Here is a 26,774-nt window from a genome sequence, read left to right on the forward strand (position 1 = left end):
AATGCAATCAATCTTCACTATTTAAAACTCTTTCTATTCTTCACAAGCCCACAAAAATTGGACGTTCTTTCCTTCATATATGGGTGTTTCCAAAAGATTGGGTTGGAATATTCTAGGAGCTTTTCATCCATACCATCAAATTGTCTCTCACCTTCAAGTTCTAATCTCCACCCTACCTTTCCCTCTCCTCCTAACTTAGTAACCTTGGTCACCCATTCACCTATAAATACCCCTCCATTGCTCCATCTCAAGACAACTCAAGACTCCCTCTCTCTTTCTCCCTAAGAAATTCGCCCTCCTCTCCCTCAACTCAATACCCCCTCTCTCTTAAAATTCATCCAAACCTCCGCCCCCATCTCTCCATTTCTTCATTTTCGGAACAGTACTTCGAAAGCAAGGAATCATCGTCTTCAAAGGAATCCAATAAAGAAACGATCGCCATCAAACTTCGGAAGAGGTAGGCCAAATTTAGTTTTTTGTCTCGTCCCTAAAAAAAGAAGAAAAGATAATCATGCCCTTCTCTTAGATTTCAATATTGGAATTTTCGATATTGGATTATAAAACCAAAATCGAAACTTTCATAATTGAAAAATTGAAAAGACTTGCTAGATTTGATTGGAAAAGAAGAGATTAGCATAAGTAATTAAAAGGTGAACTTGGAGCATTTATCAAAGTGTCATTCTTTTTTTTATCCTCACTCTCAGCTAAAAACCGAAAGATCTAAACCCCTGATGCATATGATTAATTGAACTATGTGCTTGGCATGGTTATGAGTCACCCAAATCTATTTCAAAATGCATACCATGCTGCTGCACATATCAATTCGGTTCCCTGTGTGTATCCCTCCAAAGGCCCCATGTGCTATGTAGCACATCTAGACTTGTCTGGTCAAACCCAGCCACACCCGGCTCAACCGAATCAACTCAACCCAACCCAACCCCACCCAACCTAATCAAACCCAACCCAACTTGTACTCCTAGCTATCCCAACCCAAATCGGCACCCATATCTCAAAGCCGCACCCCAATTTACAACCCAAGTTGGACCCTTACCCATGCAGCCCAACCCTTACCCCCACCTATACCCTCACACCTACAGCCCTTTCACCCTCTCCCACCCATACGAACAGCGCTCTACCCCTCCCTCACCGCCCAACAGCCCCACTCCCAAACACAACTTGGGTTCACCCCTAACCAATCCAACCCGAACCCAACTCACCCACGCGCAACTTGAGTCGAACCCAAAACCCACAACCCGACCCCACCACCATCCCATAGCTAATCGGATCAATAGCCTAATTTCCGATTCTGCCTCCAACCATCCTATGGCCCATTCGATTCCCAGGACCCGCTCGGCCTTATGTGCTCTTCCCTAACTCATGGCTCATTCAGCCATGTCAATCAATCCCAGCCTATCCCACCGAAACAGCCATGTCCAAACCATAAATGCTTAAACCCATGTTGCCCAACCCATATCGGCACCCATATCTCAAAGCCGCACCCCAATTTACAACCCAAGTTGGACCCTTACCCACGCAGCCCAACCCTTACCCCTACCTATACCCTCACACCTACAGCCCTCGCACCCTCTCCCACCCACACAAACAGCGCTCTACCCCTCCCTCATCGCCCAACAGCCCCACTCCCAAGCACAACTTGGGTTCACCCCTAACCAATCCAACCCGAACCGTACCACCCGAACCCCAACCCGGACCAGCCCGGTCCAACCCAACTCAACCCGACCCAAACTCATGACCTTAACCCATACGGTTCATTCAACCCAAACCGGATTCCACTCCAACCGGCCCAACCTGGATCTAACCCAAACCTAATCCGACTCATTCTGGTTCAGCCCGGACCCCACCCGACTCAACCAGGGTCAGCTCCGACCCACCCGGATCAGCCTTTACCCGGTTCGACTCAACCCAATCCGGTTCAGCCCCAACTCACCCGGTTCAACCCAACCCGACCAGGTTCAGCCCTTACCCGGACCCAACTCAATCCAACCCGGATCCGGTAACCCAAGGTCGCATCCCCACCCGTAGCCTAAAGCCACACCCCTAAAGCCGCATCCAAGCCGCACCCCAAGCTGCCCAGCTCTAGCCCAATCCTTAACCCAAACCCACGGACAAATCGGCCTTGATCCAAACCCATGGCCTACTTGGCCCTGACCCAAAGCCTTAATAGTCCACTCAGCTAGCTAAACCCAATCCCTTCCCCATCCATTACATCATCACATCTCACCCCATTTCTACATGCATCAGACCCCATATACCATCCTCTCACATCTCATATACTTTTAACACACAGTCACTACCCTTGTTATCATGCCCATAGCCGCTAACCATGTGCCATGCCCATTCACATGATTCCATCCCCAATAGACTATAATATACCTCTTCCCCCATCCATGTTATTTACTCCATCTCACATCTCATAGCTATCATACCCTTAGCCTACATAGAAAAGCATTCATCTAATCCATCCTCCTAACAATCCATTCGGTTACCACATTTGACTTCACATTCACATTCCCGCCCATACAGCACATACCCCATCCCATCTCCACTTAATTTTTTATCCAACAGAACCCAAACCCATTTCAACCGCAAACCCAACCCTCAAACTCAACTGAGTCAACTTAAGTGAGTCAATCCTCTATCCAATCAAGGTGCAGCTCTTTAACCAAGTTGACACGCCCAATCTAGTTCGCCTCACCCAAGCCTCAACCCGCACCCCAATCCGCACTCAACCCGAACTACCCGATTCAGCCTAATCCAAGCTTACCCAAACCCAACCCGGTTCGGCCCCAACTCGGACCCGCAACCCGACCCCAACCCAGTTCAGCCACGAATCGGTTCAACCCAGCCCAACCCGGTTCAGCCTTAAACCCCTAAACCTGTTCAACCCCAACTCACTTGAGCCTAACCATTAACCCAATCAACCCTTCCTAACTGAGTTACCTCTTCTTTAACCCAACCGAGTTGCATCCTTATGTCCAAACCCATTAGCCAAAACTTCATCCCTTTTTATTGACTCATTGATGATTCCTCTGCGATTAGCTCCTTCGAGGCTCGTTCCCAATTCAAAAATCTCTTTCAAAAATCTCATTCATGAACCTGATTCCCAATTCCCAATCCCAGTCATGATCCAAACTCCATCGGAACTACGTGTGGCTTGATCCTCACCATGGGGTACGTAGGCAACTTGGCACTCCCAAGTTCAGTCGCACCTTTCCGCACCTTTCCGTACCTTTCCGCACCTTTCTGTACCTTTCCTCTCCTTTCTTCTGTCTCTTTCATTTTCAACACCCTTCTTCATCTCTTCCATTCTCTTCTCACCCTTTCCTTTTCCTTAAACCGTTTTGCATGTTAGATGTTTCCTTCTGTTTAGTCGCATGATTAATTGCATGTTTAGATTTCTTTATTTATTATTTGTCCTCATCATATGCTTAGAAATCACATGTTTAGCCATCTTGCTAGTTGTGTTGCTTTGGTTTTTGCATGCTTAATTACTTTGTTAAATTTGGAACTCTTTGGAATAAAAAAAAGAATCTTAAAAGAATCTAAGAACTTATATCAAATTGGAAAACTTCAATTCAAAATCTAAACCTCCAAATTCTTAAGTTTTAGGTTCTAGGCTTGAAAAACTTAGAAATGGCACTCTAGGTTCCCCAATAGAATTCTTGGATCCAAATTCTCACAGAAATACTAAGATGCAACTTAGGTCCATTGCATTAGATCTAGGTTCATATAGCATAGGTCACTTCACCTCAAATCAACCAATCTAATTCAACTCAAACCGAATCTCACCAATCTCATAAAATGTCAAAAACATTCACATAGGCACATAGGCATGTAGTTGCATGTAGGATGCACTCCTGGCCCGCATGAGTCTAAACTGTGAACGGCTAAATCATTAGTAATGTTTAGATTTCTAAAATAAAATTCACATTCACCCCCTTAGTTAAACCTGAATAATTAAAGCTTTCAAAAGTTAGGCAAGGTCGGTGCTGTACACCTCGTGCGGTACACCTTCCGACTTCGTAACCAGGTAACTTACCCAGAACTCAAAACGTAGACCAAATTAACAGAGTTAATCATGGGTCCTAGATCCCTAATCTAGGTGGCGACTCTGGTCAGTTGCTTCTTTCGTGAAGTTAGGACTTTTATCTTAAATTTATGAAAAAAGCAATCATATTCAAATCCAATGGACAAAGGCGCTATCATCATAAAAACACACACCCTACTGGGACCACCCCCCTCGGGAAGGATCCACAGTTTCAAACAAGTTAGAGATTGAATTTATGATGAAAAGTAAAGGTCTTTTGGAGATTTTTACTGACTTTTGTGTTGGTTTGCTATTAAGTTGTGATTTATTATCATTTAGACCAGATTGTTAGGATTATACAGTAACCCTAAGCAATCGAACTCCAAATTCATTGAAACTTTTCCAGCAACAAGATGTGAATGAGTTTAGACTACTAGAAGAGTTTCATGAATTTTGAACAAGTTTTTCTATCAATTTCCAAATTTGGGTCAGATTACAAATAAACAAATTAACACATAGCATACGAATCTCAAATTAAGTAAAACATTTACAATATAGATAGAATCATGGTATTAGACTACTGTAAAAATTTCAAAGGTTTTTATCAAGATTTGATGCCAATTAAAATTCACATAAAATTCGGATAAAATCAATGAATCAATTAAAAAGTAGATTAAATGGTATCCTAAAATTATGTACAAATTTCAGTAGATCTAAAATAGGTTATGTGATTTACTGTCAAAATTTCAAGACCTAAGAATCAATGCTCCTTCATAAACTCGATTTTTGAATAAAAAGGAGAATTCATTTCCTAGGAATTAAAACCCGTTTTTTAAAAGAAAATTGTGAAATCATATCAAACTTTTGTAAAATTTTTTGAACATTTTTCACTAACCTTCTAATGGCCTAAACTACTGTTTATAGGAAACAGATTTGAAATTTCATTAATTTAATATAAAAAAGAATTACGACACGTAAAAGAAAGAAGCTATTAGAAAACAATTAAAAAATAATTTTTTAAAAAAACTATTTTCATGAGAAATTCAATTTATTATTGAACATTAGTTCTGGAGAGTTTCATCAATTTTTAAAACCTTTTGATATTTATTAAATATGGCCGAAATTGAAAATAATTAGAAATCCGACTAAAAAGATTCAAAAAATTCTGAAACTTTTTGGGTGAACTGAAAATTTAAAAATCGATCTTGGGTCAAAATTTCATCAAGTTTGGACTTGATTTGATCTGTTTTCCGTTTTATAGTTCAAAAAAATAACCCTTTGTTGAGTTACCTTTCGAAAAATTGAACAGAAACCGAGACTGTCAAACCATGGTCCAAGATTATGATTTTTAGTAGTTTTGAAAATTTTAAAACCCTAGAAAAATATTGGTTTTTGAAAAGGATCCCATTTTCAAACCCTTACTTTGTAAATCTCGTTTAAAACCATACGGAAAAGAAAAGAAAGAAAATCGATCTTTGAATGGAGGAAAACTAATTTTTGGGCGAAATTTTTTATTTCAAAAACTTATACTCTATGTTATATCATACTGGAATTTTAAAAGAAAATTCATAGATTTGATAGTCCAAAAATCTAAAACCCTAGCATATTTTTCTAATTCGCAAAGAAGGGAGATCCTTACCGTTGATCGCGATCCTTGTCTCTAGAGTTGGTGATCCGAGATATACACTTTGTCCAACCCTTATATATGCTCAAGAAGACCCAAAGATTGCTCCAATAATCATTGATTATATGATGCCTTGGAGAAGAAGAAGAAGAAGAAGTTCAAGAACCCCTTTTGTGAAGAACACTCGAGAGAGAGATGAACACACTTGAAGAGAGGAATCAATTTCAAAGAGGAAGAGAGAGAGGGATGAATTTTCTAGAGAAAAGTCAAAGATTGTGCTTGCTTTGTTTTTATAAAAAAAGTTAGGGTTAGATTAGATTTGAAAGTTTCCAATGTGAGGACTCCTACCTTTAGTTAGTTTTCAATTCTCACCTATGACTTGCTTTTCCCTTACCTTGTAAATTTGATTTACTTCTAATATTGATTTCTTGCAAGCCAAGCAATGCTAAATTGCATAATGGAGATCCTTCAAGATCAATCTAGAAGTCTTCTCACATAGGAAACTAGCTTTTATGAATGATTTTCGTCCAAAAATGGTTGTCCAACGTTTGAGCTCATTTTTTACCTACTTAGAGGCTAATTCAGAAAAATCATAAATTAAAAAGTTGTAGATCTTTTCGAGATGTTCGAAACAAGTATAAGTGCAATTTTTTTGGACAAAAAGATAAAAAATTATAGTCATTTTAGTAACCTGACTATGCAAGCCCTTTCTAATTATAACTCTTCCTTTCTTTATTTGTTTTTCTAAAACAAATATGATGTCACCAACTACCTCATCCCATGTTGGACGTTTTTGCATGTGACATCCTCATGTGGGGCGTCCACTTATGTGGCCGACCCACATGGGTGGGTCCACATGGACCCCCACCTTGTGGGAATTGGCCTTCTCACATGGGTTTTGGGTTTTTTTCATAAAAATTTAATAAAATTCTTTTAAATTCAATATTTTATGGATGCACCTAACCCATGTGACCTTTATGGTGCACCCCTAATATATGGTTGAACCATCCCCTTTAAAGAAACAAAAATTTTGGACCAAAATGCGACCAAAATATCCTCACATTGGTTCATTTTTTAAAGGGGAAAGTTAAAAATGGAAAGTTTTCGTGGTCAAACCTAAAAAATAGAAAGTTTTTAAGTTTGGTTTTTTGGTGGGTAATATCAAACAGGATCATTTGGCATTCCCTGAAAATGCCCAAAATGCCCTCAACACTCAAAATTTCCAAATCAAGCGAAATCCCTAAGAAGTCTAAATTTAGTAGGTTTTTTAAAATTCATGGAATCACTCAAGATTTTTCAGACACAACCAGGGGGTCAAATGAAACACATTGAAAATTACCAAAATACCCCTGTGATGCAAAAATGGGCAACCCTGAAATTTTTAAAAATAGCAGGTTTTTTCACTTGCTTGGAAACTTGTACTTTCATCTTCCAGATACCATTGGAACACCCTAGAAACCTTTAGGATTGCTAATCAACTTCCAAACACCTAAAATGAGATGAAATCTACCCTAGAATGCACGGATGCCTAATTTATTGCGGAATATGGACTCGAGACTTGACAAACTACCGAATCTTTTACTTTTTAAAGCGTAGCAAACTGGGGGTGTCTACACCATGAAGCATAGCATCTCATGCCCGGCGGTAGCATCAATGGGGTGATCGATCCTTGGTAACGGGTAACAATATTTGGGACATGCTTTGTTGAGATCCGTGAAATCTATGCAAATTCGCCACTTGCCATTGGATTTCCTGACCATCACAACGTTGGCAAGCCACTCCGGGTAGCAAATTTCTTTGATGAATTTGGCATTGAGGAGTTTATCTACTTCTTCCTTGATGTGCTTTTGTCTTTCGGCGGCGAAATTGCGTTTATTTTGTTTGACCGGCTTGGAGTTTGGGTCCACGTTCAGCATGTGGAACGCTACATCGGAGGGAATTCTCTGCATATCGGAGGCGGACTAGGCGAAGATATCCGAGTTAGTTTTTAAGAAATTGACGAGGTCAGTTTTAAGCTTACCTGACAGGAGAGAACCTATTTGGACAGTTTGTTCGTCGGAGCTGGGGAACAGAGGAATTTTCGTGAGTTCCTCAACCGGTTCTCCCTGCTTTACCTCAACCCGAGGGTCGGGACCACCAATGGAGAAAGTTTCTTTGGCGGCCTTTTTCTTTTTCAGCAGGGCGGCGTAGCACTCGCGGGCTTTCTCGTAGTCGCCGATAACTTCTCCGACACCACATCTTGTGGGAAACTTTATCTTCAAATGAGCAGTGGTTTCGCTTTCTCGTAGTCGCCGATAACTTCTCCGACACCACATTTTGTGGGAAACTTTATCTTCAAATGGGCAGTGGTTTCCACTGCCCCCAGTTCATTCAGCACTGGCCTTCCGATGATCCCATTATAAGTGGAAGGGACGCGAACTATTACGAAGGTTTGCATGATTGTGCACTGGGTCGGGTGAGCTCCAAATGTTACGGGGACTTTGATTTTCCCTCGTACCTTGATTTCTCCTCTGGAGAATCCGAAGATAGACCAGTCAACAGGCTCCAGCCTATCACTGCTGATGTCCATTTCGACGAAGGCGTCCTGATGGAGGACATTGACCGAGCTTCCAGTGTCTATCAAGATTCGCCTCACGTTAAAGTTGGCAATGGTGAGTCGGATTACCACAGCGTCGTCATGCTGTTGATCTATCGTTCCATGATCTGCCTCAGTAAAGGTGATGGGTACACTGGTACTTGGGTCCGTCCTTGACTTCTTGAGTGGTTTTCTATGGAGGTGATTTGTCCCGCATAAAGGGCGCGTCCTTCCTCGGTTGGTCCTCCGGATGTCGGACCTCCATAGATGGTGTCAATATTTCTGGTGATCTTAGGTGCTTTCTCCTGATCCGAAGCTCTTTGCCTACTGCTTTCTGTCCGGTGGTTTGGCGAGTGACGATGTTCGCCCGGCCGGTGTATTTCGGATCTGGGTCGTTGCTGGCTCCTTGGGGGATTTTGAAGGTTAAGATCAATCCGACCAAGTCCCACGAGTCTTTCGATTTCATTCTTCAGATGATAACAATTGTCGGTGGTGTGCCCATGATCTTGGTGAAAATGACAATATTTGCTGGAGCGTTTACCTTTTCCCGAGTTTCTCATTCTTTCGGGCCAGTGTATGGGTTCTCTATCGCGGATTTCGTACAGGATATTTGAGATGGTGTTGTTCAATGGAGTGTGGTTGACCCTATCAAATTGGGGATTTGGGGCGCGACGATTCTGTCGATCAATGTGTCTTGCCTGCTTATGACTTAGTAGCGCCCTAGAGTCGTCTTTCCGCTTTTCGTTTCCTCAGGTGTTCTCCAACTCCCTTTCCATGGCAAATGATTCCTCATTGTTGATGTATCTATCCGCAGTGCCCGTGAGTTCTTGGAGGTCACGAGGAGGATTCACATTCAAGGCGACTTTCATGTCTCTATCTCGGATGGCATGGCGGAGCGCGGCTCAAACCATATCGAAGTTCGGTTCGTTAATTTGGTGGAGTTCCACTCGGAACCAACTGATGAACTTCCGTAATGTTTCGTCATTTCCTTGCCGTAAAGTCAGAAGAGCATCGGCTGGCCTTTTTCGGGGCCGTCTGTTAACGAAATAAGCTACAAACTCCTTTCCTAATTTGTGGAATGACTCGATGGAGTTGGGCCTTAACCGACTGTACCAGTTGCTAGCATCTTTCTTTAGGTATGCGGAAAAGGCTTTGTACATCGTGGCGTCTGAGGCATTCCTGATTACCATCGCACGGCGGTAAGTTCGGAGAAACTCAAGAGGGTCAGAATTCATAGCAATGATGGCATTGGAGATTCTTGGAACGAATGGAGAAGTGATTTCGCTATCCCATTCTGCCAGGAGGTCCGGGTCGCAAGGCGCCTTCATTTGTTGTTGGAGTTCTCTTATCTGGCGTTGGAGATCGACAATGACAGTGGGGTTTTCTTCTGCTTGATTGTTTCTCGTAGGACTTTCTCTTTGCAGAGGCATCCGATCATTGTCCCGATGGACTCGATTCACTGGTTCCATCATTGAGTTGTCACCTCTTCGATGGCGATTATCAAGGCGATGGTCGGGTGGCGGGCTGGTGATTGAGGCAGACCCTTGTTGACGTTGGCGGGGTCTTTGACTCCGAGGATTTCGTCCTTCTGAGGATCCTTGCTCCTCTGAAATCTCGACGGGTTGAATTTCTTCGCCCGACAGATTTATAAGCGGAGGTGGTGCTGCCGGTTGGGGAGGGATCCTTTGGAATACTTGTTGGAGGGCGGTTGGGACGCTTCCAAGTTGCTATGTGAGTTGGTTGAAGATGGTCATTGTTACCGGAGCGTCGCCGGAAGTAACCATCTTTCCTGTCTTTTCCGGTGGTTCGTGGTCTCGTTGACTTGCTTGGCTTCTCGTAACCATTCCACCGTTAGGTTGGGATGTAGCTTTCGACTTTGGCATAGTCGGGTCCCCTGGATGGCGCCAATCTGATAACGTCCAAAATCTGACTGCACAAACTAGCTTCGCAAAACCTGTAATCCTGCGCTCACAGAAAAAGCATCAGTGGGCCCGGAGTTGTGGCTCCGGACGGCCACTTTGACACTCAAGTCAGAGATGAGTAATCACAGACAATGGACGGGGAATGGGAGAGGGTTCAATCAAGTTACCAGACCAAAGAAGGAGAGGGAGAATGGAATGCCCTCTGGTTGAGTGTAGAGACCCCTTTTTATAGGGGAGGAGATTGGTGATCTTGGAGATATCAATTCGGCCTTTAATTTAGCCCACGTGGGGCGTGACGGATGGAGAATGAAATCAGGGAGATATGATTTCCTGCGATTTCGGGAGGAGATCCTGGATTGTGATTTAGGCGGGATGTTTTGAATTCAAAACCCGCGCCTTACGTATAATGGCCGTCCGGATTAGTCGCTTGGGGGCGAGATCCCCACGATTGTGTTTGATTTCCCTGGTAGCTCGGTACCGGTCAAGGGAGAAGTATCAAGGTGGTCCGATCAATGTTCGCTACGGAGTGTTGCTGCGGGGGTTGTATTGATCCAGTTGAATGGTGGAGAAGGGGTTTGAGGGTCGGTACCGTGAATGCCGATTTTTACCCCCAACAGTAACCATACCCACACTTTGATCTATGCTTAGAATATGCAAGTATAGTGTAGCAGTAGCTCAAGCTAAGTCACAAATATCATTCCCATGAATATGTGAGCAAGGGGAAATTTAGGGGTATATTATTTTTTTTCAAGATTATACCGGGAATAATAATCCTGAAATGGGTTCGATTCACAGAAACAGCCTCTGCAAAGCAGCAAAGCAGGGGTAATGCTATGTACATCTAACCATCCCCAGACCCCGCAAGGGCGGGAGCCTCATGCACTGGGCCGCCCTTTTTCAGGATTATATTGGGGAAAAGTGATAAGAATAAAACTATTTTAAAGGAAAAATTATTAAAAAAATGCAAAGTTTTGTCTAAATTGTGAATAAAGGGTAGTGATTTGAAATTTATAAAAAAGGTGTTGTCAGGTGAGAGAAGATGGCTTTTAGGAAAAATATACCCCTCCTGCCTCTTTTTTCTCTCCACTTTTTTGCACCTATCCCTATGCACTTATTACCTTCTCACCTACCACCTTCTTCTTCCTCAAGACTTTTCTAACGTGAAAAACTCCATGGAAGGGTTTTGAAGGTTGCCATTTACAACAAGGTTTGGTATTCATAAGGGTTTATTCATGATAAACTTATCAAAGCAGTGTTACAAAATGCAAAGAAAATTAATTTTGAGCTTAAAACTGAATTTTGTTGGTTTCCCCATTTTCAAGATAAATCCATTTTCTTTGCATTTTTTGGATTCCAAAACATCAAAACCAAGCTTCAATTTATGGTTGCTTGCATGTCACTAAGATCAAAATGTATATCCCTATTATCCTTGGAATTATTACTCAATTTGAAAATAAAAATCTTTGAAATTACCCCTATTCTACTGGCTTCTGTCGGAAGTCCGAACAAAACTTTGGACTTCCGAATGGAAGCCAGTATACGTAACCAAAATATTGGTTCCATTCGGAAGTCTGAAGGTTTGTTCGGACTTCCGATGGAAGACAGTCGGACTTTGTAGTTTCGTAATTGTCATATCTTAGTGCATCCTTTGGTATTTTTTTCGTAAGTTTACTACTTTGCTTCCATTTTTTCGTAATTTTTCATTTAAAACTTAGCACTTCAGCCACAAATCCGTAATGATTACTATTTTTTGCATTTGTGTTTTTGCTAGCCACCTTTGCACTCATATTACTTCTGCCAATCTTTGCACCAAAGGGTGGGCCACAAGCTGAGAAGTTGCATCGGCGAAGGTGGCTAGCAAATTCCTACACAAAAAATGGGAAATGTTATCGACACTACTGTATTTTGATGAGGGCACTCCTCACTTAATTAAAAGTACGGTATGCCCCCCCCATAGGATGATCCAAAGCGTCCATTAGATGGGCCACAGCCTAAATAGGTTGTGTCCCAAAAATCATTTCCATAGGTTGATCCTAACCCTCCAATCTATAGAGAGTTAGGACCAACCCTCTAACATTTTTGAAATTCCAAGGGTGGTCCCGAATTGGCAACTAATGAGGAGTGAAAATTATTAGGTTGCTAGCAAGTTTTTACCTTTTGAAAAACTCAAACCTAATTTGAAAATTAAGAGATAAACAATGAAATTTAAGCACACAAGTTAAATCTAGAGGTGCAATACAAATAAAGAGCTAGAGTTCAAGAGATAGTGCACCCGAGATTTAAAGTGGTTCGGTCCTCAAAACGCGAGGCCTACTCCACTCCACCAACAAAAACCCGTTGATGGCTTCACTATGTGATCTTCTTAACTTCGGCGAAGATCAATGCCGATTACAAATTCTGATTACCTTTAACCTTGGTGGCAATCTTCACCACGGAGATTGGGCTACGCTTCTCCGAACACTCGCCCAATACACGTTTCTTGAATAAGAAAGAAAGAAACAAAAATCCCTCACAAGGGTTTACAACTTTGTAGAAGATATACAAATTGAGCCTAATGATCCAAATCCTAATATTGGATGATGAGAGGCATAAACAAGTATTGATCACTCTTAGGATGTTCAAGTAGAGTTTAAGAGTGTTAAGATTGATAGTCTTGAAGTTTAGAATGCCCATATATATAGGAAAACCAAAATATGGCCGTTCAAGGGCATAGTGGTAATTCCTACGAAAATTCCCAACGGCTATAAATCAGGCCGTTATAGTGTTCTCGAAGTTCCGAGAAAAAATCTCAGAGTTCCGGGAATACAAACAGAAGTTAGAAAATTTCTACTGGACCATCTCTCGGAGTTCCGAGCTCGGAGTTCCGAGAAGCCTATCAGCAGCAGATTTTCAACTCTTGTTTATGGGCTTCTAATATTTAACCAACTTGGGATTGTTATGAGGGTTCCAAAGTGTTGGAACACCACAAGGACAATCACTTATACATTTTAGGGTTGTGTGAGATTACTTAATTTTTGCCTCTAAAATCTAATTTAAGATTTGTAAGCCCAATGGTTTCCACCTTGGCATTCCCATCTTATTTTGATGATTCCAATACACAAGTGATTTATGATCACTAATGTGTTTGATTGTCTAAGTTGTAGATCACATTGGTGCTAAGACAACATTGCTTGGATTGAGGCTAAGAAGATCTCATTGGACCACATCATGAACGCCAAAGACATCGAAGTCCAAGACAAATGAAGTCTTGAAGAATCCATTGAAGATCAAAGTTATATTAGATTGTATTAAGATCCAATCCTAGTATAGGATTTTGAAAGGCATAATTAAGTAATTAAACACACACCCTAAATATATAAGAGATTGTCTTTGTGGAGTTCCAACACCTTGGAACCCTCATAGCAATCCCAACTTGGTGTTAAGTTGGAAGCCTAAAAACAGAAGTGAAAATCTGCTCTTCATAGGCTTCTCGGAACTCCGAGATAATTTCTCGGAACTCCGAGAAATGGTCCAGTAGACTTTTTCCAACTTCTGTTAGTATTCCCGGAACTCTGAGAACACTACAACGGTCGGATTTTTAGCCGTTACAATTTTCCTGGAATTACAACAATGCCATTGAACGGTCATATTTGGTTTTTCCTATATATATGGGCATTCCAAACTTCCAAATAATCAAATCCTAACACTCTAAAACTTCATTTGAACATCCAAAGAGTGAATCAAACTTCATTATGCCTCTCATCCTCTAAGATTAGGATTTGGATCTATAGGCTCAATTTGTACATCTTCTACAATTTGTAAACCCTTGTGAGGGATTTTTTGTTCTTTCTTTCTTAGTCAAGAACTTGTATCGGGCGAGTGTTCGGAGAAGCGTAGCCCACTCTCCATGGTGAAGATTGCCACCAAGGTTAAACGTAATCGGAATTTGTAATCGGCACCGATCTTCGCCGAAGTTAAGAAGATCACATAGTGAAGCCATCAACGGATTTGGTTGGTGGAGTGGAGTAGGCCTCACGTTTGGAGGACCGAACCACTTTAAATCTCGGGTGCAATCTCTCTTACTCTTGCTCTTTATTTTGCATTTGCACTTTAGATTTAACTTGTGTGCTTGAACTATATTGTTGATCTCTTAATTTCCAAAATTGGGTTTGAGTTTTCAAAAGAGTTAAAACTTGTTAGCAACCTAATTTCTTACTCCTCATAAGTTGCCGTACTCGGGACCACCCTTGGATTTTCACTTGGTATCAGAGCAAATGCTCTTAAAAGATTTTCTTTTCTATAAATCTTTGGTAACTTTTTCTTTATAAATTTCAACAAGGGAAAGATCATAAGATCTTTGGCAACTTTCTAATTGTGAAATGGCGGATAGAAATGGAACCGGACTTCCGGAGGGCCATTCCACAACTAGACCTCCCTTCTTTAATGGGTCCAATTATGGATATTGGAAGACAAGGATGCGCATCTATCTTCTTTCGATAGATGTGGAGCTTTGGCACATTGTTGAAAATGGATACATGTGGCCTTTCAAACCATTTGAAGAATGGAATGTCGTAGAGAAAAGGCATGCAAATTTGAATTACAAAGCTATAAATTCTTTGTTTTGCGCCTTATCTACGGAGGAGTTTAATCGAGTTGCTCTTTTTGATTCCACCAAGGTTATTTGGGATACACTTGCCGTTACCCATGAGGGAACATCTCAAGTTAAGGATTCCAAAATAAACTTGTTAAAGAGCAAATATGAAATGTTTAGAATGGATCAAAACGAAAGCATTTCCGAAATGTATACCCGTTTTTCTAAAATTTCTAATGAACTAGCAAATCTTGGTAAATCTTATCCTACTGATGAACTTGTGAGTAAGTTGCTTAGGTCTCTTCCTTCATATTGGGATCCAAAGGTAACCGCCATACAAGAATCAAAGAATCTCAAGACGCTAACCATGGAGGAGCTTGTAGGATCTCTCATCACCCATGAGATGCTCCTCACTAGCCGACAAGAGGAGAAGAAGCCGAAAGAGAAAGAAAAAGAGAGTCGATCTCTAGCTCTAAAAGCCTCCAAAGCGAACTCATCATCCTCTAGCGAGGCGGATAGCGATGAAGAAGAAACTTTAAGAAAATTTAAAAGCTTATGGAGAAAGAAGCATAAAAAGGATAAAAAGAAGAAGAAAGAAGAAAGTGATGTTGAGGGAGCCTTAAGATGCTTCAACTGCAAGAAGATTGGACACAAAAGACCGGATTGTCCACTTCTCAAGTCATCTTCCTCAAAATACAAGGGAAAGAAGGAATGGAAGAAGCACAAGGCTCTTGCCGCCGGCTGGGATGCTTTGAGCACTTCGGGCTAAAGCTCAAGCGAAGGGGAAGAAAATAAAAAGGATGATCTTTGCTTCATGGCACTCACCCATGAAGATGAAGTAAATTCAAACCCCTCTTATAATTCATCAAGTAGTGATAGTGAAAAAATATCTTATGATGAATTGTGCACCTTGCATTGTCAAATTTTAAAAAATAAAGTTCTTAAAAAATCTATTTCAAAATTAGAAAATGAACTTGACTTTTTAAAAAATGAATCATCTTCTTCCATATCAAAATCTCAAGCACAACTTGAAAATTTTAAACTTGAGATTGAAACCCTCAAGGGTTGTTTGGATGAGAAAACTTGCCAAATTGCAAAACTCCAAGATGTGGCAAGCTCTTCCAAATCTTATGAAGATGAATTTAATGATTTTCTAAATCAAATAACCCATCTTCATAATGAAAATGAAAGGTTAAGATTATGTCTCCATGGATTCTTAAATGGTGACAAAATTATTGACATAATCTTAAAGAAGACTTGTCAAAGACCTAAACATACATATGATAGGACTAGCGTATCTAACCCTCTTGTTAGATGCCATTATTGTGGAATAAATGGTCATTACCAATTCCAATGTGCATCTAAGATTAGGGATAGTATTGGAACCAAGAAATCTTGGGTTCCCAAAGCCCCCATATGATTATCTTCATATGTGCTTAGATTATGGGCATGCTCTAAAATTGAATATCTTTCTCTGGATAATTAAAATATCCCCTCTTATGTTGAATAAAAATTCTAAATAGGGGGAGTTCTAGGTTTGTCTTTTTCCTTTAAAAAGGGGGAGCTTTAAATTGAATATTTCATCCCTTTGTTTCTCTTTTACCCCAATCATTTTGATTGATGCCAAAGGGGGAGAGAATTCTAGTTTAAGAAAAATATGAATGCTTTTATTGGAAAATCTCTTGTGCTTGTCATCATAAAAAATGGGGAGATTGTAAGCCCAATGGTTTCCACCTTGGCATTCCCATCTTATTTTGATGATTCCAATACACAAGTGATTTATGATCACTAATGTGTTTGATTGTCTAAGTTGTAGATCACATTGGTGCTAAGACAACATTGCTTGGATTGAGGCTAAGAAGATCTCATTGGACCACATCATGAAGGCCAAAGACATCGAAGTCCAAGACAAATGAAGTCTTGAAGAATCCATTGAAGATCAAAGTTATATTAGATTGTATTAAGATCCAATCCTAGTATAGGATTTTGAAAGGCATAATTAAGTAATTAAACACACACCCTAAATATATAAGAGATTGTCTTTGTGGAGTTCCAACACCTTGGAACCCTCACAGCAATCCCAACTTGGTGTTAAGTTGGAAGCCTAAAAACAGAAGTGAAAATCTGCTCTTCATAGGCTTCTCGGAACTCTGAGATAATTTCTCGGAACTCCGAGAAATGGTCCAGTAGACTTTTTCCAACTTCTGTTAGTATTCCCAGAACTCCGAGATTTTTTCTCGTAACTCCGAGAACACTATAACGGTCGGATTTTTAGCTGTTGCGATTTTTCCTGGAATTACAACAATGCCATTGAACGGTCATATTTGGTTTTTCCTATATATATGGGCATTCCAAACTTCCAAATAATCAAATCCTAACACTCTAAAACTTCATTTGAACATCCAAAGAGTGAATCAAACTTCATTATGCCTCTCATCCTCTAAGATTAGGATTTGGATTTATAGGCTCAATTTGTACATCTTCTACAATTTGTAAAACCTTGTGAGGGATTTTTTGTTCTTTCTTTCTTAGTCAAGAACTTGTATCGGGCGAGTTTTCGGAGAAGCGTAGCCCACTCTCCGTGGTGAAGATTGCCACCAAGGTTAAACGTAATCGGAATTTGTAATCGGCACCGATCTTCGCCGAAGTTAAGAAGATCACATAGTGAAGCCATCAACGGGTTTGGTTGGTAGAGTGGAGTAGGCCTCACGTTTGGAGGACCGAACCACTTTAAATCTCGGGTGCAATCTCTCTTACTCTTGCTCTTTATTTTGCATTTGCACATTAGATTTAACTTGTGCTTGAACTATATTGTTGATCTCTTAATTTCCAAAATTGGGTTTGAGTTTTCAAAAGAGTTAAAACTTGTTAGCAACCTAATTTCTCACTCCTCATAAGTTGCCGTACTCGGGACCACCCTTGGATTTTCAAGATTGGATCTTTTACAATCTAAATTGACTTCGATCTTCAATGCGATTCTTCAAGTCTTCATTCGTCTTGGATCTCTAATGTCTTTGGCCTTTATAATGTGGTCCAATGAGATCTTCTTTGGCCTTAATCCAAGCAATGTTGTCTTATAACCAATGTGATCTACAACTTAGACAATCAAATACATTAGTGATCATAAATCACTTGTGTATTGGAATCATCAAAATAAGATGGGAATGCCAAGGTGGAAATCATTGGGCTTACAATCTCCCCCTTTTTTATGATGACAAGCATAAGAGATTTTTCAATAAAAGCATACATATTTTCCTTACACTAAAATTCTCTCCCCCTTTGGCATCAATCAAAAAGATTGGAGTAAAAGAGAAACAAAGGGATGAAATATACAATTTAAGCTCCCCCTTTTTCAAGGAAAAAGACAAACATAAAACTCCCCCTATTGGAAAAACAAATTCAATACAAGAGGGGATATTTAAATAACTATAAAAAGATATTTAATTTTAAGCAAAAGCCCCTAATCTAAGAACATGTGAAGAGAATCATATGGGGGCTTTGGGAACCCAAGATTTCTTGGTTCCACCACAATCCCTAATCTTAGATGTACATTGGAATTGGTAATGACCATTTATTCCACAATAATGGCATCTAACATGAGGGTTAGATAAGCTAGTCCTATCATAAAATGCATGATTAGGTCTATGACTAGCTTTCTCTAAGATTATGTCAATTATTTTGTCACCATTTAGGAATCCATGGAGACATAATCTTAACCTTTCATTTTCATTATGAAGATGGGTTATTTGTTTTAAAAAATCATTAGATTCATCTTCATAAGATTTGGAAGAGCTTGCCACATTTTGGAGTTGGCAAGTTTTCTCATCCAAACAACCCTTAAGGGTTTTAATCTCAAGTTTAAATTTTCACTTTGTGCTTGAGATTTTGATATGGAAGAGGATGACTCATTTTTCAAAATATCAAGTTCATTTTCTAATTTAGAAATAGATTTTTTAAGAACTTTATTTTTTGAAATTTGAGAATGCAAGGTTGAGCACAATTCATCATAAGATATTTTTTCACTATCACTACTTGATGAACAATAAGAGATGTTAGAATTTACCTCAACATCATGGGAGAGTGCCATGAGGCAATGATCATCCTTTTTTGCTTCCTCTTCACTTGAACTTTGTCCCGAGGTGCTCAAAGCATCCCAACCGGCGACAAGAGCTTTGTTCTTCTTCCAATCCTTCTTCTTACCCTTGTACTTCGAGGAGGATGAGTTGAGAAGAGGGCATTCCGGTCTTTTGTGTCCGGTTTTCTTGCAATTGTAACATCTTATAGCTCCCTCAACTTCACTTTCTTCTTTCTTCTTCTTTTTATCCTTTTTATGCTTCTTTCTGCATAAGCTTTTAAATTTACTCAATGCTTCTTCTTCATCACTATCCGCCTCGCTTGAGGATGATGAGTCCGCTTTTGCTTTGGAGACCTTTAGAGCTAGAGATCGACTTTCTCTTTCTTTCTCTTTTGGCTTCTTCTCCTCTTGTCGGCTAGTGAGGAGCTTCTCATGGGTGATGAGAGATCCTACGAGCTCCTCCATTGTTAGCATCTTGAGATCCTTTGATTCTTGGATGGCGGTGACTTTTGGGTCCCAATGTGGAGGAAGTGACCTAAGCAACTTACTCACAAGCTCATCAGTAGGATAAGATTTACCAAGATTAGCTAGTTCATTAGAAATTTTAGAAAATCGGGTATACATTTCGAAAATGCTTTCATTTTGACTCATTCTAAACATTTCATATTTGCTCTTTAACAAGTTTATTTTGGAATCCTTGACTTGTGATGTTCCCTCATGGGTAACGGCAATTGTATCCCAAATAACCTTGGTGGAATCAAAAAGAGCAACTCTATTAAACTCCTCCGTAGATAGGGCGCAAAACAAAGAATTTATGGCTTTGTAATTTAAATTTGCATGCCTTTTCTCTACGATATTCCATTCTTCAAATGGCTTGGAAGGCAAAGTGTAGCCATTTTCTACAATATGCCAAAGTTCCACATCTATCGAAAGAAGATAGATGCGCATCCTTGTCTTCCAATGTCCATAGTTGGACCCCATCAAAGAAAGGAGGTCTAGTTGTGGAATGGCCTTCCGGAAGTCCGGTTCCATTTGTGTTCGCCATTTCACAATTAGAAAAGTTGCAAAGATCTTATGATCTTTCCCTTGTTGAAATTTGAAGAAAAATTTACCAAAGATTTTAAGAAAAGAAAATCTTTTAAGAGCCTTTGCTTTGATACCAAGTGAAATTCCAAGGGTGGTCCCGAATTGGCAACAAATGAGGAGTGAAAATTATTAGGTTGCTAGCAAGTTTTAACCTTTTGAAAAACTCAAACCTAATTTGGAAATTAAGAGATCAACAATAAAATTCAAGCACACAAGTTAAATCTAGAGGTGCAATACAAATAAAGAGCTAGAGTTCAAGAGAGAGTGCACCCGAGATTTAAAGTGGTTCGGTCCTCAAAACGCGAGACCTACTCCACTCCACCAACAAAAACCCGTTGATGGCTTCACTATGTGATCTTCTTAACTTCGGGTTTACAACTTTGTAGAAGATATACAAATTGAGCCTAATGATCCAAATCATAATATTGGATGATGAGAGGCATAAACAAGTATTGATCACTCTTAGGATGTTCAAGTAGAGTTTAAGAGTGTTAGGATTGATAGTCTTGAAGTTTAGAATGCCCATATATATAGGAAAACCAAAATATGACCGTTCAAGGGCATAGTGGTAATTCCTGCGAAAATTCCCAACGGCTATAAATCAGACCGTTATAGTGTTCTCGGAGTTCCGAGAATATTTCTCGAAGTTCCGAGAAAAAATCTCGGAGTTCCGGGAATACAAACAGAAGTTAGAAAATTTCCACTGGACCATTTCTCGGAGCTCCGAGGAATCTCTCGGAGTTCCGAGCTAGGAGCTCTGAGAATTCTCTCGGAGTTCCGAGAAGCCTATCAGCAGCAGATTTTCAACTCTTGTTTATGGGCTTCCAATATTTCACCAACTTGGGATTGTTATGAGGGTTCCAAAGTGTTGGATCACCACAAGGAAAACCACTTATACATTTTAGGGGTGCGTGAGATTACTTAATATATGCCTCTAAAATCTAATTTAAGATTGGATCTTTTACAATCTAAATTGACTTCGATCTTCAATGCGATTCTTCAAGTCTTCATTCGTCTTGGATCTCCAATGTCTTTGGCCTTCATAATGTGGTCCAATGAGATCTTCTTTGGCCTTAATCCAAGCAATGTTGTCTTAGCACCAATGTGATCTACAACTTAGACAATCAAACACATTAGTGATCATAAATCACTTGTGTATTGGAATCATCAAAATAAGATGGGAATGCCAAGGTGGAAACCATTGGGCTTACAATTCTGATCAGAGGGTTAGGATCAACCTACAGAAATGCTTTTTGGGGCACAACCTATTTAGGCTGTGGCCCATCTAATGGACGGTTTGGATCATCCTATGGTGCGGGCCATACAGTACTTTTAATAAAGTGAGGAGTGTCCTCATCAAAATACGGTAGTCCGGATAACATTTCCCAAAAATATCTAAAAAAATATGGCAAAAATCCGGGTGACCAGTGGGTCGACCCGGCATGTATGGGCCCTGCGTGCGAACCACATTTTCTACCCCAGAATCACTAGGGAACCACATTTTATACCTTGGAACCACTAGGGAAACACATTTTCTACCCCGGAACCACTAGGGAAACACATTTTATACCCTGGAATCACTAGGGAACCACATTTTATACCCCGGAACCACTAGGGAACCACATTTTATACCCAGGAACCACTAGGGAAACACATTTTATACCTCGGAACTACTAGGGAACCACATTTTATACCCCGGAACTTCTAGGGAACCATATTTTTTACTCCGGAACCACTAGGGAACCACATCTTATACCCTGGAACCACTAGGGAACCACATTTTATACCACGGAACAACTAGGGAACCACATTTTATACCCTGAAACCATTAGGGATCCACATTTTCTGCCCCGGAACCACTAGGGAACCACATTTTATACCTCGGAACCACTAGGGAACCGCATTTTATACCCCGGAACCAGTAGGGAGGCACATTTTATACGCCGGAACCACTAGGGAACCACATTTTATACCTCGGAACCACATTTTATGCCCTAGAACCATTACGGAACCACATTTTATACCTCGGAACCACTATGGAACCACATTTTCTACCTCGGAACCACTATGGGAACCACATTCTATACTTCAAAACCACTAGTGAACCACATTTTATACCCTGAAACCACTAGGGAACCACATTTTATACCCCATAACCACTAGGGAATCACATTTTATACCTCGGAACCACTAGGGAACCACATTTTATACCCCGAAACCACTACCGAACCACATTTTATAAGCCGGAACCACTAAGGAACCAGATTTTATACCCCGGAACCACTACCGAACCACATTTTATACGCCGGAACCACTAGGGAACCAGATTTTACACGCCGGAACCACTACCGAACCACATTTTATACGCTAGAACCACTAGGGAACCACATTTTACACCCCGGAACCACTAGGTAACCACATTTTATACCTCCGAACCACTACGGAACCACATTTTATACGCCGGAAACCATTACAGAACCACATTTAATACCTCAGAACCACTAGGGAACCAAATTTTATACCTCAGAACCACTAGGGAACCACATTTTATACATCGGAACCACTAGGGAACCACATTTTATACCCTCGAACCACTACGGAACCACATTTTATGCCTCGGAGCCATTAGGGAACCACATTTTCTACCCCGGAACTACTAGGGAACACATTTTATACCTCGGAACCACTAGGGAACCATATTTTCTACTCCGGGACCACTAGAGAACCACATTTTCTACCCCGGAACCACTAAGGAACCACATTTTGTACCCCGGAACCACTAGGGAACCACATTTTATACCTCGGAACCACTATGGAACCACATTCTATACTCCAGAACCACTAGGGAACCACATTTTATACCCCAGAACCACTAGGGAACCACATTTTCTACCCTAGAACCACTACTGAACCATATTTTATGCCTCGGAACCACTAGGGAACCACATTTTCTACCCCGGAACCACTAGGGAACCACATTTTATACCTCGGAATCACTAGGAAACCACATTTTATACGCCGGAACCACTAGGGAACCACATTTTATACCTCGGAACCACTACGGAACCACATTTTATACCCCGGAACCATTACGGAACCACATTTAATACCTCAGAACCACTAGGGAACCACATTTTCTACCTCGGAACTACTAGGGAACCACATTATATACTCTGGAACCACTAGGGAACCATATTTTATATCTCAGAAGCACTAAGGAACCACATTTTATACCTCGGAACCACTAGGGAACCACATTTTATACCCCGGAACCACTAGGTTACCATATTTTATACCCCGAAACCACTAAGAAACCACATTTTCTACCCGGAACCACTAAGGAACCACTAGGGAACCACATTTTATACCCCGGAACCACTACGGAACCACATTTTATACCTCGGAACCACTAGGGAACCACATTTTCTACTCCGTAACAACTAGGGAACCACATTTTATAACCCGCAACCACTATGGAACCACAGTTTCTACCCTAGAACCACTAGGGAACCACATTTTCTACCCCGGAACCACTAGGGAACCACATTATATACCCCCAAACCGCTAGGGAACCACATTTTCTACTCCAGAACCACTAGGGAACCACATTTTATACCCCGGTACCACTAGGGAACCACATTTTATACCCCGAAACCACTATAGAACCACATTTAATACCTCGGAACTACTAGGGAACTACATTTTCTACTCTAGTACCACTAGGGAACAACTCGGAACCATTAGGGAACCACATTTTATACCCTGGAACCACTAGAGAACCACATTTTATACACATCAACCACTAGTGAACCACATTTTATACCTCAGAACAACTAGGGAACCACATTTTATACCCCGGAACCACTAGGGAACCGCATTTTATACCCCAGAACCACTACGGAACCACATTTTATACCCCAGAACCACTACAGAACCACATTTTATACCTCAGAACCACTAGGGAACCACATTTTCTACCCGGAACCACTACAGAACCACATTTTATACCCCGGAACCACTAGGTTCTAACATGTAACCAAATATGATTGTATACATATAGAGAGATAGAGAGAGGTCAAGATAAACATGGCAACTAAACAAAGAGTCTCATAAATAGGGTGAAAAAACCAATGCACAAAAAATGAAAACATGAAGAGAAGATGTTAAACCTAACTGAAGCTATGTTTATCACCCAAATAAGCAATGGAGTTTTTTTTCCAAACTACAATGGCAATGGAGCTATATCACGTTGGTAATGGGCTTTTTTCCAAAAGTACAATGGCAATGGAGCTTTATCACGTTGCAAATGAAGTTTTTTTTCGACACTACAATGGTAATAGAGCTTGGAAACGTTGGCAATGGACTTTTTTTCCAAAACTACAATGGCGATGGCAAGCTTCAAAAACCTTCCATGAAGCCTTGAGGAAGAAGAAGGTGGTAGGTAAATGGTAACCTTCAAAACCCTCTCATGCAGTTTTCCACGTTAGAAAAGCCTTGAGGAAGAAGAATGTGGTAGGTGAGAAGGTAATAAGTGTATAGGGATAGGTGAAAAAGGTGAAGGGAAAAAAGAGGTAGGAGGGGTATATTTGTCCTAAAATCTTCTCTCACCTAACAACACCTTTTTTATAATTTTCAAATCACTACCTTTTATTCACAATTTAGACAAAACTTTGTATTTTTTGAATAATTTTTCCTATTTTAAATAATAGAAGAATTAAAATTAAGACAAAATATAAAATTTCATAAAAATATCGTGAATCACGATATTATCATAGTAAATGAACATATCGCTATATTTTTTAAATTCTTGAGATTATTTTGGGATTTTGTTGCTTTGTCAGAATGTTCCTATAAAACCGCTATATTTTGAAAAGGGAAATGATTTCAGCGCTCAAGTGTTTTGATAAACATGGGCTCCACTTGTTTGTCATGTAGTATTTAAAGGGTTTTAAGAGCTTTTTTAGAACCGTAATATCCTCTGAAATCCCTTTAAATACTACACGACAAACAAGTGGAGCGCATGTTTAATTATCAAAACACCTGAGCGCATAAATCATTTCCCTTTTGAAAATGTCAGAGATATTTGTGACATAGAGCTCAAGCATGTTTTCTTAAGTAAAAAGAGTAAAAATGCAATTTGGGTCGGGTTGGGTGGAGCGTTTGCTAAAAAAATGAATTGAAATCAACCCGGAATTTTATGATAAAAGCTCAATCGAGATTCCGAAAAAAATCGACCAAGACTTACATCCCTATATAGAAGGTAAATTTGCAATACTCATGCATGCATAAAACATACAAGCGAAAGTACTTCATTCGGCCATTTTATCCTATGTTCGACTAGAGTAAGAGATGTTTAGTACCTGGAAAACTGAGAGCACGACCAGTGCAACATCCTGCAACACCAGCATTGATGACTGCACATAACAACACAATTAAATCAAGACGGCCTTCATTTCACAGAGAACGGCTAAGAGAGATAACATTGTGATGGGCATCATGCCATACCATCATCTTTTCCTCGCCACCTCTTCAAGAATCAGACAACAAGACTGTGAACTCCGGATAAAACTGCAAATGTCTGCATTTTGCAAGTGGGGAAATAAATCCAGGAAATGTTTCTAGTAAAAGCCTAGAGTATTTGACCCTCAGTTTGGCACATATGAGTTCCAACTGATCATTGCTTATCACCATGTTAAGAAGTTACGAAGATAACACGACATACCTTGGCAGAGGACCCTGCATCAGCAAAGGACCCTTTGAAGCCTCTCTTCTTTAGCAATCCTATACCTGAAAGATAACCCCACAAAAGACGTCAATCTAAAATGGACAAATACCCCAAAAAATATGAAATACGTAATGGATTTGCTAGGCAATTTCGCGGAAAGCCATATCGCGACGGGCTTTTGCCTAATAGGATAGCCACTTCAGATGAATTAAATGAATAAGACAAAATCTGCAAAAAAATTAGCCATTTCTCACGTGCAAAATCCAGCCACGAAATGGCTTTTCACGAAATTGCCTACCAAATCCCAAGAATTAATCAACTAATTGAAGCAACACAGCAAGGGATCAGTACATAGCTGATGGCTAGTTATGTTATTAGTTTCAGCTTGATAGTCAAAATGTTTAATGCTGAAAGGACTTTAACTAATCCCATTTTGAAACCCTTCATGGTATTCCTGAAAGAGGAGCAAGTCAAGTAAAAAAATCTAGTAAGTGAACTTATACATGCCAAAATGAAAGGATCAGTAAATAGATAACATGAATCCGTTGACACATGAGCAGATGATATGTCTACCAACAGGCTTTGATCATATGATATATGAATTGCAAGTGAGTAAATTGAAACTTTACGCAAAGTTTATTGTGTTCTAATTATTGTTATTCAACTCAACTGAGTTGTAACTTAGATCGACTTAATACCTGCAACTTGGATTTTTAGAACCAGAGAAAATTTTGATTAATTAGTCAAACTATTTCAATTAATTTTCACGACTTCCACAAAAAACTTAATTAAACTTTGAATTCTCACTTGTGGGTTCCAGTCAATGTTTCTGAGTTTTTACAAGGTGAAGTGGATCAAACATTATTGTATCACCACTAAAAACCCTCCCTCTTTCCCTTCCCCACATACCAAAACGAACAAATTCAATTCATATTTGTATAGTTCTCTCTCAATAAAGCTCTAGTTGATGAGTAAAGAGGAATGCTATTCTGATATCCTAGTAGAACACATCAATATGGACCCTGCAACAAGGTAGTATTTTCCCTCTAGAAATCCACCCTCCCCCGCGCCCCGACTTCCCAGTTTTTTGTCTCTGGAGGCCGGATCATTGTCACATTTTTCTGGTTTAGAGAGTCAAATTGGATGAGA

General features: G+C 40.2%; 1 pseudogene; it reads right to left on the reverse strand.

Moving 5' to 3' along the window:
- The window catches only part of LOC143869873 (chloroplastic import inner membrane translocase subunit TIM22-2-like), a 66,880-nt pseudogene extending 41,177 nt beyond the window's left edge, over nt 1–25,703 (reverse strand).
- Nucleotides 25,704–26,774: the final 1,071 nt, after the last annotated feature.

Source organism: Tasmannia lanceolata, unplaced genomic scaffold, assembly GCF_043159265.1.
Source record: "Tasmannia lanceolata isolate RefF3 unplaced genomic scaffold, GAP_Taslan_0.1 ptg000003l, whole genome shotgun sequence".
Taxonomy (NCBI): Eukaryota; Viridiplantae; Streptophyta; class Magnoliopsida; order Canellales; family Winteraceae; genus Tasmannia; species Tasmannia lanceolata.